The following is a 16,545-nucleotide window of genomic DNA, read 5'->3' as shown; positions in this document are numbered from 1 at the left end:
AGTTAGTTAGTTGACCCCCATGGGGAAGAGAGCAGAGAGTAGGGAGAGGTGAGGAGTGGGGAAGATAGGGCTGGAAAATGGTTAAATTGAGGTCAGATTGTGAAAGCCTTAGAAATCATGATAAATACTCTAGCTTTTTATTTTTCTTCTAGGGAATCAGTTTATTTTTCAGCCATGAGTGATAATCACATCTCTCACAGAGTTCTTTAGGAAAATTTCTCTGATAGCAGAGTGAAAGGTGAATTGAAAGTAGGCAGTAGTAAGGAAAGGGACAGTTAGGATGTTGTGACATTATATTTCTATATGATGCTTTTACCTGAAGAGTAGCAAAGAGGAGTTTAGGATTTCCTCTTCATAACATTTAGAGATTATTGAATAGTAAGGTGACAAGTGTCTTTTTGAGTGGCTGCTGGGTGAGGAGCACAAACTACATTAGGTACTAGGGCTACAGAGCTACAGAACAGTGGTTCTTATAATCCTGGGCTCTTCCTACTATTTCTAGGAGTAGGCATGTATCTTCAAAAAAAGCTTCTCTAGATAATTCAGAGGTACATCATTGGTTACAATCCACTGAAGTAAAAGATATGTTGCCTTTAAATATTGAATTTAAAATTTAATTGTAAGATAAAATATCATGCCTATATGAAAACATTTGAGATTGCAGTCAGCATATTATTTAGGAGCATCATAGAGAATATAATTGTACCATCAATTAGGAAACTTATTCATTCATGTGAATCTCTTGAGTTTCTGCTGTGTGTTGGGTCACGTCACTAAGTGAGCAAAACCTGACAGAGCCATGGCCCCTTTTGCCTTTGGTATGTTCCTTAAAACACACAGACACTTATACAGGAGGACCTTCCTTATGGATAGGTCCTAATAACCTGTGCAGAGGCAGGAAGGAGGCGTTGGTTTAATAAAGCGAGCAATAGATAATAGAGAATTAACTATTTTACAGTAAGCTCACATTTGGAAATGCTACACATTGCTCAGAACCTGGGATTACACTTTGAGAAGTATTAATGTCAACAAAATTAGTTTTGTCCCACTGAAAGATTTATAACAATAAATCTCAGTCTTTTAAATTTTATTTTTAGATAGTGGAGAATATAAATTGAATCATTTTAGTGGTTAGATCTTTTCTTCTTTCTTCTCTGGTAATGCTAGCATGTTAGCTCCTGACCTAGGAGTCAGATTCAAACTCAGCATTTTTTAAGTCCGTTTTCAAGCCCATTTCTAAATAGGAAAATTAGACTGTTCTATATTTTTACATACTAACAGTTTCCAAATTTGAGTTCAAGGATAAGTAGTAACAATAAAAGGGAAGAAGTGAGTCCTTGCTGACACAATAAATTCTTTTTATGAATTCTGTTTTAAAGAAAGAGTGTCTTAACTTTAGCTGGCATTTAATAAATTGAATCAACCTAACCTTTCTCAGCTAATTCAAATAGAGATTTTGAAAATTCCTTCAGGAACCGTGACAGCTTTGTATTAAGGTATATACTGATTTGGTATATATCAAATTTTAAAAATAAACATACCCACAGTATGTACAGTATATTTTTATCACAAGTCTAAGTTGCAACATTTTATTTACATGATAGTTGAGAGATTTAAAGTTTGTCATCCTGAAGTATTTGATATACTGGTTGTTTCTACTATGAAGCATAATAATAATAATGTTTGTGAAGTGCTTACTAAGTGCCCAATACTATATTAAGCACTTTATACACATGAGCTGGTTTATTTTTTAAAGTTAGGTTTATTGAAATATATTTCATATATAGTAGGATTTGTCCTGTTTAGGTGTACAGTTCTATGACCTGTAGAACTGACAACTGACAATGCTAACAGGAGTTCCCAATTTGAAGTGCAGTGAAAAAGGAAAGTTTATTCAGTGCAAAACAGTTCAGTTGTAATGCAGCACAGGCTGTGAAACCAGCAAGGCTATAAGGTGGCCCTAGGGCCAGGCCTCCCTCTAGTGAGACAGCTCTGCTGTGCTTCTCATGGTCTGGTCTGTTCTGCTCCAGTTAGACAGCTTTGGTGTTTCAGCTCAGCCAGGGGAAACCCAGTCTTCAGGCTTTGGTGGAAAGGAAAAGTCCACTCTCGGAGCCAGGGTGGGGTGCTGCCTTATATAGACAGAAGTCCCTGCTCCTGGTCTCTGATTGGTCTGTCCTCATGCAGATGAGGACTCCAAATCCTTATAGTTTGATTGGTCCCAAAGGCACTTTCCTCATTGGTCAGAATGGAAAGTTGGTCTGATTAATTGGTGAAGATGTTGATGGGGGGGATATAGCTGCAGCTCTAATTGGATGGAAAGCCTCAGTCCTGTAGGTTGAAATAGGATTTCGGAAACTCCTTTATAAGGGCTGGCTCAGATGGCAGAATCAGTGCAGGCAGGCAGTTCTGTGCAGAGGCAGGTAGTTCCGTGCAGGCTTTTCCCTGAAGTGCAGTTTGCGTGATAGGCCCCTGTGTAGAAATGGCTGTTAGGCTCTGTTTTTTAATAAATTTGAGTCCAGTTAGCCATTAGGAGCCCTTAGTGTAGGTATCTACTTTCTCAAGGTTCACATAACAATACCACATCACCATAAAAAATATTTCTATCGCCTCTAACAGTTTGTTCCTTTGTTCTCCTTAGTAGGCAATTACCTCCCCTCACTCCCAACCTGTGTCAACTAATAATGTGACTTCTGTCTTTTTAGTTTGGCCTATTCAGAATGTTATATAAATGGAATCATACAGTATATATTTTGAGTCTGGTTTATTTCACTCAACCTGATGCGCTTAGATTCATATATGCTGTAGTGTTTTTCAGCAGTTCAGTAAGTTCATACCTTTTTATTGCTGATTCTATTCCGTTGTATGGTTATCCAACAATGTGCTTAGCCCTTCACAAGTTGATGGGCATTTGGGTTTTCGGTATTTGGTGGTTATTAATTAAACTGCTATAAATATTTGCGTAGAATTTTTTTTTAAAGAGACATATATCTTCATTTCTCTAGAGTAAATATTTCAGAATGGGACTGCTGGATTGTATAATATGTATATGTTTAACTTTATAAGAAACTGATAAAGAATTTTCTAAATACGCTATACCACTTTGCATTTCCACAAATAATGTATGAGGATTGTTTTTGCTCCATATCCTCACTAAGCACTTTTTTTGGGAAAGTTATTTCAGTGTTGTATAGTCCTGTTCTGACTTTAAATTGCATTTCCTTATTGAGTCATGTTGAGATCTTTTCTTGCTTAGTATTTGCTATCTGTATCTCTCCTTTGGTGAAGTATTTGTTCAGATGGTCTGACCGTTTTAAAAACTGGTTTGTTTTCTTATTTGTGAGTTATTTAAATTCCAAACCAGAGGCCTGGTGTACGAGATTCATGCACTGTGGCGGGGGGGGGGGGGGGGGGCCCCAGCCTGGCCTGCACCCTTTTGCCGTCCAGAACCCCTCAGGGGATGTCCGCCTGCTGGCTTAGGCCCAATCCCTTTGCAGTCTGGGGCTCTCGCAGTCCAGGACCCCTTGCTCCTTACTGCCTGCCTGCTGTGGAGGCGGCCATTGCGCTTGCAAGCCGTTGAGCCAGGCTTCTGGCTGAGTGGTGCTCCCCCTGTGGGAGTGCACTGACCATCAGGGGTCAGCTCCTGCGTTGAGTGTCTGCCCCCTGGTGGTCAGTGTGTGTTATAGTGACTGGTCATTTCGCATATTATGCTTTTATTATATAGGATAGTAGTACATGGACTGATTTTAATTCTCCCAATAATTCTTTGAGGTGGGTACTGAATAAGTAAAGGCACATCGTTGTTAAGTAATCCCCAGGATTATTACACAGCTAATAGGTGGCAGAGCTGGGATTTGAACCCAAGTAGACTGGCTCTAGAACCTGTGCTGCTTTGCCATTTTTTGTTTATTTGTTTTTGTGTTGTTTTTTCCCCTGTGGGGATTGATTTGTTGGGGCTCTGAATAGAACCAGGATCTAGTTCCTGTGGGTGGTAAAATAATGCTAATAGGGATGCTCCTGGTTAAAGGGGCAATATATTTTAATAGCAACTCTGGAATAATCTCCTTAGGAACAGCTAAAATACTTATTTCTGTTGAAGAGGAGTAATTATTTTAACTTTCTGTCTTTAACTTCACTTATATACTAGTATATGTGTGGCCAAAAATACTTCTTTTAAATTACTGTCCAAATATCTGCCATTGTCAAGTAATGTATTTTATATAAATGGATTTTCTCAGTAGCAGAAGCTTATCCTTTTATGTATCTATATTTCATAAAAAATTTCACACACTTGATGTTATTCACTTTGTCTTTTAAAAACCTTTATCATAATTTATGCTGACTTCGAGGCACTTCACTGTATGGTGATATACTTAAGGAGAATGTAGAATATATTGACTTTAGAGCAGTGATGGCGAACCTTCTGAGCTTGGCGTGTCAGCATGTTGAAAAACCCTAACTTAACTCTGGTGCCGTGTCACATATAGAAATTTTTTGATATTTGCAACCATAGTAAAACAAAGACTTATATTTTTGATATTTATTTTATATATTTAAATGCCATTTAACAAAGAAAAATCAACCAAAAAAATGAGTTCGTGTGTCACCTCTGACACGCGTGTCATAGGTTCGCCATCACTGCCTTACAGGCTAGCTTCAGATCCCAGTACTTTTTACATTATATTTATTTATAGTTTTATAGGTTTTAAAAATTTTATTCTCTCATTATCATCTTTGTCACTTGTTTTGACATCATCTATTCTCTATTCCCTCTTCACTCCTTATAATTTCTAATTAGCTAAAAGATAATCAAATTACTAGGCTTATATGGATATTGTGTAAATTAAGTTTCAGCTCTGGGAAATGACTTGGGTTTTACAGTGAACATTTCCTGTGACTACTCAGAGGACCTTTTTCTTGGTGTTTGGGTACTGAATAGTCATTCTGGATAAATGAGCTAAAATTAAACTAAATATGACATTTGACAATAGAAAAAATGATTTTTTTCCTAGCATAATTTTATTATTAGGTTATTTAACTATGGGGATTATTTTAATAAAAGATAAGCAAATCAAGCAGTGTTCAGAATGGAATAAATAGGTACTTAATAGTCAGCAAGATGTTCATTGTCACGTTTCGTAGCAGTTTGTAAAGTTCCTGTCTAAGTCAGTGACAGCTCTCAGCTGTGCCTGTAGTAAAGCAGAATAATCACTTCCAACTAATTAACTAAAGGGGAGAGCACCTTGCCAAATCCCATTTACTTTTTGTAAAATATTAGGATGAAGGCTAGCTAGTGACTTGGACTTTGTCATTTAAAGCACTTTTGGAAAGCATTAGCTTTCAAGCCATTTTGATCAATTTAAGTTCTTAGAATAAATTAATAAATGTTCACCCAGGGCACAGGGTAAGTAATTGTAGTAATGTTTCAGCTTGTGCACCTTGTCAGCTGTATGGTGGCTTGGAGAGCAAAACTTCACTAGCCACATCTTTTGCTGGTACCCTCAAGCTAGACATGTGTGGTACAGCAGGGTGCTTGGCAGATGGTACACTTTTGTTTGTGGAGAATTTTGTTTGAAAGGTAAAGAAAACTATCTCTTGGAAGCAGTAGAGTTATGAACTATGATTGCATTGATAATTTATTTAAAATAGGGTTTTATCAAGTTTGCAGTTTAAAATCATTTTGTTATATTGAACTTCAATTCCTTTCTAACCCTGCACTTGTTATTTATTTATTTATTTTGTATAAACCAGATTAAGTCCCACTTATTTTCCCACTGAACTTTGAATTTTCTAGTGGATATTATCTGTTTAGTGAACTTATAAAGCTACATCTGATATTGCAGTTTGCTAGCTTTTTCAGATTACATAGTAATACACCCCTTTTATATAAGGGTTAATGAGTAGCCAGGTCAGACTCACCAGTTCATTGTTACATTAAAAGCCAGAGAGTTTGCTATCTCCCTTTCGTTTCTTCCCATGCCTTTTTTTTCGTTCATCATTTTTTTACTTGATATATTAAAATTACTTTTAAAATTGAGATTTTTTAAAAAAAATAACATGATGTTTTTTAACTTTGCCTCCTTGTAGATTCTGGTTGTATTTTATTGTAAATTTTAAATTATGGTGATTAGCATGAGCTGAGTAATGGTTTAATCAAGGTAGATCTTGCTCCTTTGCTCTATCTTGCTCCTTTTTTTTATACCTCTCCCCCGTTTTTACCTGTAGATTTGCATGTTTGACCTAGCAGAATAATTGGGTCCACAGCAACATGGGCGTGCCTCCCTTAGAAACACTTAGTTTCATGTATGACTCATAAGCTGAAGCACAGACACCACTTCCCCAATCTACAGGAGCCATTTTAACAGCATAAAACTTGCCGGATTGCTTTTTATTTTCAAGCCCAAAGGACAGTATCTAAAGATAATGAGAATATTTGAAGGTAACGTTATGTTTTTGGGTGTTTGCTTCTGGCTGTTTCCTGAGCTGGTAAACAGAGGGTGGTTCTTACCTGTCGAAGAACATGACTGAATGTGTTCTTTAACTCTGAAAAAATGTAGTCAGTCAGTCACATGCCTGATTACACTTAACTACTAGGGGGAAACAAGCATTCAAATTCTGGAAAGTTATAGAGCGTTTTTGGTAAAGCTTTCTTTATATTTTGTGTGATTTTTCCCCCCCTGTATGACTTGAGAATAAAGGAGATTTTTCTTTTTTTTTTTTTTTTTAGATCACAAAGCATACTAGGTCAGATTTTAATTTTTAAAAATTTAATTGTATTTTTGAGGGTAGCAAGAAGTTACAATTCAAGAAACTGTACTTATGTGTGATATGGGTGTTAAGAAAAAAAAAAATTAAGAACAATGGTTTTGTTTTGGCATTTAGTTAAGGGGAACTTTTGGGACAACTGTTGTAGATGTTGCTCCTTGACTGTTCAATCCTTTTCTTTTCTTCTTCTTAAGTTAATGAAATGATACTAAAACATTTACTTTTGAAAACAAAATAGAAGTTTAAGTAATATGAATGGCCATTTAGTTAACAAGTAAAAGTGACTCAAATAAAAAGGAACAAAGACTAGAATGATTCATTTACTATTAGAAAAAAAATAATAAAGTATTAAAATTCATACTGGAAACTTGTTTGGAGTAACAGCCTTAAAAGCCTAACTAGCTTCTATGAAAACATAGTATTTCAATTTGTTTAAAAAGTATTGGTCTTCCTTCTTTTCTTAACATTTGCTTGGTTTGTATTTTAATAAGAAAAAAAAAAGAGAGAGAGAAAGAACTCATGGACAGGGACAACAGTGTTTGGGGAGGAGAGGAAGGGAGTGGGTGGAGGTGGACGGTATGGGGGACAAATGGTGATAAAAAAGATAAAATATAAATACTTCTCAATGGAAAAAATATAAATATGAAAATACACAAAATTAATATCCTTCATAAAAGAAAAGATTGTCAAGTCTTTTCCTGAAGTATTTATCATTATTGAAATTTATGAGATTTTGGCAAATGTACATTCTGGTATGTCTTGAAGTTCTAGGTACTCTGAGAAGCTGGATATAGTAGTATTTTAGTTACTAAAGTTATTTGTGAAACTAAAATTTGAAAGTAAAGTTAGAATATGCAATGATTATGAATAAAGTTCTTGGAAATAAAACTTGCCAAGTTTATTATTTTCGACTGTGATTATGTTTAGCTAGCTCTTTGGGAGTTTGCTGTTATGAACTTTCTAAGTGCTTGAAGGCCTGTCAGATGAAAGGGAAGATAGAATGGCAGTCAATTATTACTTCGTAATCTTTTAAAAGGATCGTTGATATTAACAGATCAGTTTTGTGGTCCTATAAGAAAGGCACTGCCGACATTTTATTCTTAGCCATTTGCTGTCATCTTTGTTTGCATATTAGCCAAGGCTGTATTTACTTCTTGTCTGATTTGTGTGAAAAATCTAATGAAACTTTTTTGCCTTAAGAAATTTTTTTTTCATTTTTAAAAGCCAGTGACCCATAAGAGAAAAATCAAGGGGCACACAAATAAGCAAATATTTAAGATTTTATTTATTAAAGAGAAGTAGAAGAATTTAGTTTCTTAAAATTAAGATGCTGGTGCAACTTAGACAAGATAGATACTGTTCATTTATTTCAGTTTCTTATTATGTAAAGAAGGCTGAGATGCGGCTTCAAGGAGAAGGGAGGAAAAAGGAAGTATGAACGCAAGGACAGGCCATTAAAACTTATTAGGTAGTCCCCTACCCACTATTTCCTTTCATAAGGTTGAATATAAGTTTAAACTGAGTCATCAGAATTAAACTTAGAATTACCGATTTACACAACTTTAGCACTAAAAAAGGCTGAAGATCGTCCAACTGCGTCACTTTTATAACTGAAGAAACAGGCCCAAAGAGGTCCTGTGACTTGCTCAAGGTTGTGCTGTGCTAACCCAGAGCTGCTCACGTTAGTCCACTCCAACAAGTGATGCTTTGTTTGAAATGGTCTGTAGTTCCTTAAGACTAAATAAAGCCTTAATTAAATTGCTTGGTGATAAGCAACCAAATAAATTAACCAATGATTTTGAAAATGTGTTCAAGCTAGTTTTCTTTTTCAGAGAGATGATACATTTGTTTAATTTCTGCAAACTTTTTTTTCACTATTAGAATTTTTTCATGGAGCATTGTTTTGTGACATTGCTTACTTAAGATCGGCCTACGGGAGGTGAAAATATAAGAAGTTGGGAATTTACTTTGAACGTCTAGTTACAAAGACAGGTTTATTTCTGCTTTAATTTTAGGAGGGCAAATACTGTTTAATATGATGCCTTGTTCTATTAAAGTGTGTGTATAGGAGGAGTGTTTATACATAAAACTTTTCATATGAGTTTACAAAATCTAGAGGTTTCTAAACTCTAACAATACTGGAATTTAACTTTCCCATAATTAGTAATCCCATTCCATTTATCATATCTTTTCTCCTCCTTTGAGAGCTTACATACCAGGCACTTTTAGAATCTTCTGGGGAATACAAAATCTTTGTTTATTAACTTTTTAATGTGTTTTATTGGGGTTGTTAAAATTTACTTCTGATTTACCTTTATGTTTAGAATTTGGATTTTTTAGATTACTTTGCATATAACTGTCGAATCTCCTAAATTTCCAAGACTCCTAACCCAATTCAATATTAGATTCTCCACAAGGTGGTCATCATTGTTTTAAGCAACAAACAGGATATAAAAGTCTAGAAAACATGAGCTTGATCCTAACAAACTTAGATACTTACTGAGAAAACAGGGCTTCGTAAAATAGCTGAAAAATGGAGCCAAACCACTGAAAAGTTAAACTCAGATTCAGACTGCCTAGAGATGAAAGGTGGTTGAGACTTAAAATAGCCAGGAAAGCCCTGGCCAGTGTTGCCCAGTGGTTAGAGTGTTGGCCTGCCACCAAAAGGTCTCAGGTTCGATTCCCCATCAAGGCATACACATACCTGGGTTACAGGTTCTGTCTTTGGTCCCTGTCTGGGTGTGTGCAAAAGGCAACCAATCAATGTTCCTCTCACATTGATGTTTCTCTGTCTCTCTCTTACACCCTTTCCTCCCTCCCTCCCTTCCACTCTCTCTAAAAAGCAATGGAGCCCAGCCCGTGTGGCTCAGTGTTTGAGCGTTGACCCATGAATCAGGAGGTCTTGGTTTGATTCCTGGTCAGAGCTCATGCCCAGGTTGCGGGCTTGGTCCCCAGTGGGTGGAGTGCAGGATGCAGTTGATCAATGATTCTCTCTTATCACTGATGTTTCTATGTCTCTCTCCCTGCCTCTCTGAAATCAATAAAAATATATTTTAAAAAATGAAATAAAAAACAATGGAAAAACTATTCTTGGGTGAGGATTAACAAAAAATAAAAAAAATGTCAGTAAAGTATATGGATCTTTAGGAATTATGAGTGTTGACGAAAAGAGCATTTACCGAGGTTAAGAAGAGTATCTGTAAAAGAATATAAGCTCTTGGGATCAGAGATGTTTTCTTCTATTTCTCTGTCTTTTTCAACCTTTGACAAGCACATATGAATAGGCGAAATGTTATTTTGCTGCATTAAACCATTGGCTACTCAGGCAGGTCCTGCTAAATTTAAGGATGGCAAATTTTAAAAGGCATGTTACCCTCAGCTCAGCTTAATCTCTGTCTGGTGTCTGCACATTGTACCCATTCAAAGTAAAAACACCTACCTGGTATTAAACATTTTAAAGTGGTAATTTTCAACCTTTGGTGTAGCAATCAGCTGGCTTCAACTCAAGACATCTGATTCATTAGGCCTAGAATTTGGCTTATCAATCTGCATTTTTAAGTACCATAGATGATTGTTATACAGGTCACACTTTCAGAAAAAGAGTTTACAGGTTTAGGAAGAGCGATTAATCCGTTATTTAGCATTGTAATATTTGAAGTTTTAAGCAATAATGCAGGAGTGGGCAAAAGTTGGTTTATAGTTTTGAATTTGCATAAGAGTTTATTCTTGTGTTATATATTTTTCCATACGAACAACTGAAGACCTACTTTTTCCCACCCCTATATTTTGAAGCCCACAGCCCCTAGTAAGTAAGAAAAGTGACTGCAGTAGTTGATCATCCCATATTAGGACTTATTTAACCTCCTTTCCCTACCTGTTATCTCTTTCTCTATTCCATTTTATGCTGGCTGTGTCTTTCAACTTTGTGGCTTTCCTTCTTTTCTCTTCTGTAATTCTGCCTTTGCCCTCCTGCTCCCCAACTGGCTGCCATATTGACCACAATATAGAATGAAACTAGTTATTTTTATTTTCCAGTGTAATTGACCTGCTCTCCATCTTAGTGAACCATCACTCTGCCAATGTTAGTTTGTTGTTTTTAAATTCTGTTTGGTGTTGTATGGTGTCTCTCTCTGTTCCCTTATCTTTGGGGTTCTAGGGGAAAAAAAAATTCCCTTCCTGATTTATGATAGCATTTACAGTCTTTGAAAACCTTCTCTCCAGGGAAATACACTATTATTATTTGTAATTGTTTGAGTCAGGGAGGGAGTAATATTTTCCCCCATGTGATACTTGGATAACATTATTTAGGTTTCTCTGGACATTTAACTATATCACAGATTGCATATTTGTAGATTGGCCTTACATTACATCCCATCTAATGGGACATAGGTATTCACAGACTCCTGTAGGAGTGGGAAGAAGAGTCCCATCAGTTGAATGGTCTGAAAATAATTTTTTTTCATCAATTGTATTTCCACCAGCAAATTGTATTTTGCTCTTTTGCTTGGAAGTTAAATTAGTAATACCACTGAGACAATTCAAATAATTAGAGCAGTTTTGGGCTATTGGTGCAATCTTTTTCTCCCATTAGTATGGGAAATCTAAAGAGAAAAATATTTTGTGTCATCTCTACCTTTGTGTCTTGTTTAGTAGTCTGTGTACTATAGTAAAAATGACTGTTGATCTATACTACAAATGTCTAGAGATCCCACTCTTTGCTTTGTTGTCAGAGAGGAAGAAACTATACAGCTGAGCTTTGGTTGTGCAAATTTTTGTGTAGAACCATTTTGATTTCCTTTCTTCCAGTTATAAATACCTGAATTAAAGCCATCCTCATAATCAGAAAACTGTCCCTAAACTTTCCTTTTCACTTTCATTCTCTTCCCCTTATAGGAATTCAGAATTTCCCTTTCATTTAATTGCTGAGCAGTATGGTATTATCTCTTTCTTAACTCTTTATTTTGTAGCCTGAGTTTAATTGCTGGCATTAAAAAAAGGAGCTATAAACAATATAAATGCTTCTTGGAGTTTGTATGAAGATTGATTTAAAAATTTTTATATTAAAAATTTTGCCTGGCTGAGTGTCGCCCTATGAACCAGGAGGTCACAGTTTAATTCCCAGGCAGAGCATATGCCAGGCTTTTGGGCTCGACCCCCAGTGTGGGAAGTGCAGGAGTCAGCTGATGATGACTCTCTCTCATCATTGATGTTTCTCTCACTTTCTCCCCCTATTCCTTCCTCCCTGAAATCAATAAAATATAAATGTAAATATCCTATATAATAAAAGCCTAATATGCTAAGTGTCTGACCGTTTGACCGTTTGACCAGTTGCTATGATACGCACTGACCACCAGTGGGCAGATGCTTTGACCGGTAGGTTAGCTAGCTGCTGGGGTCCGGCCGATCGGGACTGAGCGAGACGGGCCAGACATGCCCTGGAGCCCTCCCATGGTCCCTACCGGTCGTGCACTGGTGGGGTCCCTTGGCCTGGCCTGCTCCCTCTTTCAATCTGGGACCCCTCGGGGGATGTTGGAGAGCAAGTTTCGGCCTGATCCCCTCAGGCCAGGCTGTGGGACCCCACTGGTGCACGAATCCGTGCAGTAGGCCTCTAGTATATTTATGAAGTGATATATGTACATTGTTTAAAATCTAATAGAAGAGCCTGTAAGGGAAAGTGGCTTTTCTCCTCTACCCCTTCCTATTCTCGGTCTTGCTGCCTAGAGGCAGCCACTTCTTAGATAAGTTCTTTTATTTTATAAAATTTTTGTTTTCTTGGATCTATCCTTGCCTTGTCTTCTACTCTATATATTAGAAATTCTTCAAGGTAGCAGGAACGAGTATGACCTTACATGATGTAAAGCCATGTAAAGTTCATTATCTATGTGATGGATGCTCTGTCATATAGTGGTCATTGTGGTTGTGCAAAGTTGTATGGTACAATATAAAAAATCTAAATGAAAGAAATTTGGTTATTTTCTGTGTTTTAGAAAATAGTCCTATAACAGTGAAACTAAAAAAATTTGTAGTAAAACTATAAAAATGAGGTGTTGGCTTAATTGTTAGTTTATATGCATCTTATTTTTATATCAAAATATTAAATGGATGCTTAGTATTATAATGGGACAATTCATTATAGTTTTACCCCTTTGAACTTTGTTAGTGGAATCACACCATATATATTCTGTAGTAACTTGTTTCTTTCGTTCAATTCTGTGGGACTTATTTTAATTTTAATTGCAGTGCTGTGTTCCATTGTCTGCCTATACCAGAGTGTATTCATTGTCTCTTGTTGATGACATTAGATTGTTTCCAGTTTGGGAACATTCTTGCACTTGGTTGCTGCAACTTATGTGCAAGAGTTCTCTAGGGCAGTATCATCACATTGAAGTATGTGAAGAGTTTACAAAGAGTATGGAGAAAATAGGTAGTTTATGATGATTCAGAGTTTTTCATTATATTTCCTAGGAACAAAATGCCTACTATTGATGACTTTTTACCCATTCAGCATTTTACTGTGTTCTAGTACCCTGGGGAGGGGAGTAAAACCCTTCAGAACCCTAAATAGATGAGTAGTTGATACATTTCACATTACGTTGTGTGTGCGTATATATATATATCTCCCACGTTCAAAGGCTGTTAAATCGCGTTGTTTACCCATATCTTCAGAAAAAAATTACTTCTACTGTCAAGGTAAACAACCTGCTTCCCTATTTATAATGGTCTGGCCCTCTAGAAACTTCAGCATGAAATTATAGCTAATTTGCCTACAAACGTCAGGTGGTCATAATAATCTGGCCACTCAGTGTATTTGACTACTAAAGAGTTGAGTGTCTGTCATTTGTTAACTATGATTCAATTATTTCAAACATAATTTGAATAAAAATTTTAAAAAGTAAAATAGATACATATAGTCCAAATAATGTACATAAAATAATATTCTTATTGATACATATGTAGTAAAGGTGGACAGACAGGGGCAACATCATTTTTAGAATATAGGAGGGATAAAATGAGATTGTAGAGGGATACATAGGAGGCTTTAACTATATATGACTTTTTTTTCCCCTTAAGAATCTGAGACAAAATATGGTAAAATATTAATGTAAAGCTGGGTGATGGGTATGAGAATGTATTCTCTTTCTCTTCAGTTGAAGTATTTCATAATAAATTTTGCTTAGAAATAAAATAATTGTTTCACATAATAAATAACAGAAATGTTTAATTTGATGAAATTGATTTGAAAAATGGTAAATAAACTCTATATCAGTAAAAAATGTTAACTGCCTATTTCAGTGAATGTGATTAATTAGATTCAAAACTAAGTTATGTAAAATCGTGTGTCTGTCCCATATAACTAACAAGATGGCTCTTAGGCATCCTTCTGATGGATCACGTCCAGTTGAGATCCATTAACAAGTTGGAGCTATAGTTTGCTAGAAATAATTTAGTCTTTAGAATCATCCCACATTCAAATATTTAAAAACACATTTTAGAACAAAAAATTTATGAAACAATATATTGTCACTGATAAACTTTAAGTAGCTAATTCCCCAAATTAGACTTCTGCATCTAACCGAATTTATTGACATAATCAGTGTTTCATCTTGTTTTCCTTAAGATTCTTACTATAACCAAAGCAATTTCTTCCTGAATTAAAAAAAATGTTTCTAAATATTTTATTGGTTAACAGTATAAAATATCTTTTTGTGTTAAAAACATTATAGTGAGAGCAAAGTGAGGAGCATTTTTAAAATCATAGCTTAACATTTCTGATTCTAACTGAAAGTTTATTTTTTCTTTTAAATTCTTTATTGTTTAAATATTACATATAGTATTACATATGTCTCCTTTCCCCCCCATTGCCCTCTCCCTGGTCATCCCCCCCCGCCAGTACATGCCCTCACTCCCCTAGTGTCTGTATCCATTGGTTATGTTTATATGCATGCACACAAGTCCTTTGGTTGCTCTCTTACCCCTCCCCCCCCGCCCCCACACACATACACACCCTCCCATGTTGACAATCTGTTTGAGGCAGCTCTGCCTCTGTATCTATTATTGTTCAAGAGTTTGTAATGGTCTCTATTATCCATGAATGTGTGAGATCATGTGGTATTTTTCCTTCATTGACTGGCTTGTTTCACTTAGCATAATGCTCTCCAGTTCCATCCATGCTGTTGCAAATGGTAAGAGTTCCTTCTTTTTTACAGCAGCATAGTATTCCATCGTGTAGATGTACCACAGTTTTCTAATCCATTCATCTACTGATGGGCACTTAGGCTGTTTCCAGATCTTAGCTATGGTGAATTGTGCTGCTATGAACATATGGGTGCATATATCCTTTCTGATTGGTGTTTTTGGTTTCTTGGGATATATTCCTAGAAGTGGGATCACAGGGTCAAATGGGAGTTCCATGTTTTGTTTTTTGAGGAAACTCCATACTGTCTTCCATAGTGGCTGCACCAGTCTGCATTCCCACCAGCAGTGCACAAGTGTTCCTTTTTCTCCACATCCTCTCCAGTACTTGTCGTTTGTTGATTTGTTGATGATAGCCATTCTGACAGGTGTGAGATGGTACCTGATTGTTGTTTTGATTTGCATCTCTCAGATGATTAGTGACTTTGAGCATGTTTTCATATGTCTCTTGGCCTTCCGTATTTTCTCTTTCAAAAAGTGTCTGTTTAGGTCCTTTGCTCATTTTGTGATTGGATTGTTTATCTTCCTTTTGTTAAGTTGTATGAGCTCCCTGTAAATTTTGGAGATTGGGCCCTTATGGGATATAACATTGGTAAATATGTTCTCCCATGCCTTCTTGAACTTTTAAGGGTTTTAAATTTTTTTTGTTATAAATTTGATGTGGAATCTTTTAAAAAATACATTTTTATTGATATCAGAGAGGAAGGAAGGGGGAGAGAGAAACATCAATAATGTGAGAGAATCATTGATTGGCTGTCTCCTGCACACCCCACACTGGGGATGGATCCTGCAACACATCATAGTAATACTATGTGCCCTGATCAGGAATCAAACCATGACCTCTTGGTTCATAGGTCGATGCTCAACCACTGAGCCATGCCATTTGAGCTTGATGTGGAATCTTTATGTAAGGTTTCCAAAATTTAATAATGTAATTGTGAAAATTGTTATAAGAAGTGAAATCATGGATCTTAATCCAGATTTTTGCTTTCATAATCATTTCTTGCCTCTCTTTTTTGAAATACTTCCCACAATGTATGTATAACTAGTGGCAGAGATAATGAAGAACAAATGAAAGTAGAAGTCATAGGATTTTATAGTTGAATTCTTGTAAGTCAATATAGTCTGGGGGTTTCCTATATTTCTTATCGTATTTTTATTGATTCATCTAGCAATTATTTATTGTCTGCTAGACATTATTATTGAAGCTGAAGAATATAGCAGTAAACAAAATATAGAAACTTTACTCATAAATTACATATACGTACTGTAATAATTCACTTCTATTTTTAAATATATCTAATGTACATAAATATTGGGAAAAATGACAGATAGTGGTCTTCAAAGTGCTCTATGTGATCGACTGAGATGAGGAAAGCATAATAGAATTTATTTTTAATAGCTTTATTTTATCAAGGAAAAAAATGTAACCCAGAGAATTTTCAATATTCTATTCTTCTGAGAGAGGATCCCTTAAAGGGTATCTACACTAATAAAAGAGAAACATGGTTATTAGCGTACGACTGCTACCCTTCCCATTGGCTAATCAGCATATCCTTATGCAAATTAACTGTCAGCCAAGATGGCGGC

At 35.9% G+C, this 16,545-nt stretch overlaps 1 protein-coding gene across 3 annotated transcripts in view; it reads left to right on the top strand.

Moving 5' to 3' along the window:
- Nucleotides 1-16,545, top strand: part of ELF1 (E74-like factor 1 (ets domain transcription factor)) — a 131,424-nt gene that overhangs the window by 23,456 nt on the left and 91,423 nt on the right. For 2 of the 3 annotated variants that reach the window (XM_014549732.1, XM_014549728.1), the window contains exon 1: nucleotides 6,283-6,436. The exons of the other annotated variant lie outside the window; for it this stretch is intronic. The gene's annotated coding sequence lies outside the window, so the exon portion shown is untranslated. Of the gene's footprint in view, nucleotides 1-6,282; nucleotides 6,437-16,545 lie in introns of those variants that run through there. 3 annotated transcript variants of the gene reach the window in all.

Source organism: Myotis brandtii, unplaced genomic scaffold, assembly GCF_000412655.1.
Source record: "Myotis brandtii unplaced genomic scaffold, ASM41265v1 scaffold569, whole genome shotgun sequence".
NCBI classification, from domain to species: domain Eukaryota; kingdom Metazoa; phylum Chordata; class Mammalia; order Chiroptera; family Vespertilionidae; genus Myotis; species Myotis brandtii.
Note: the sequence above shows the minus strand (reverse complement) of the source record. Positions and strands in the feature narration are given on the sequence as shown.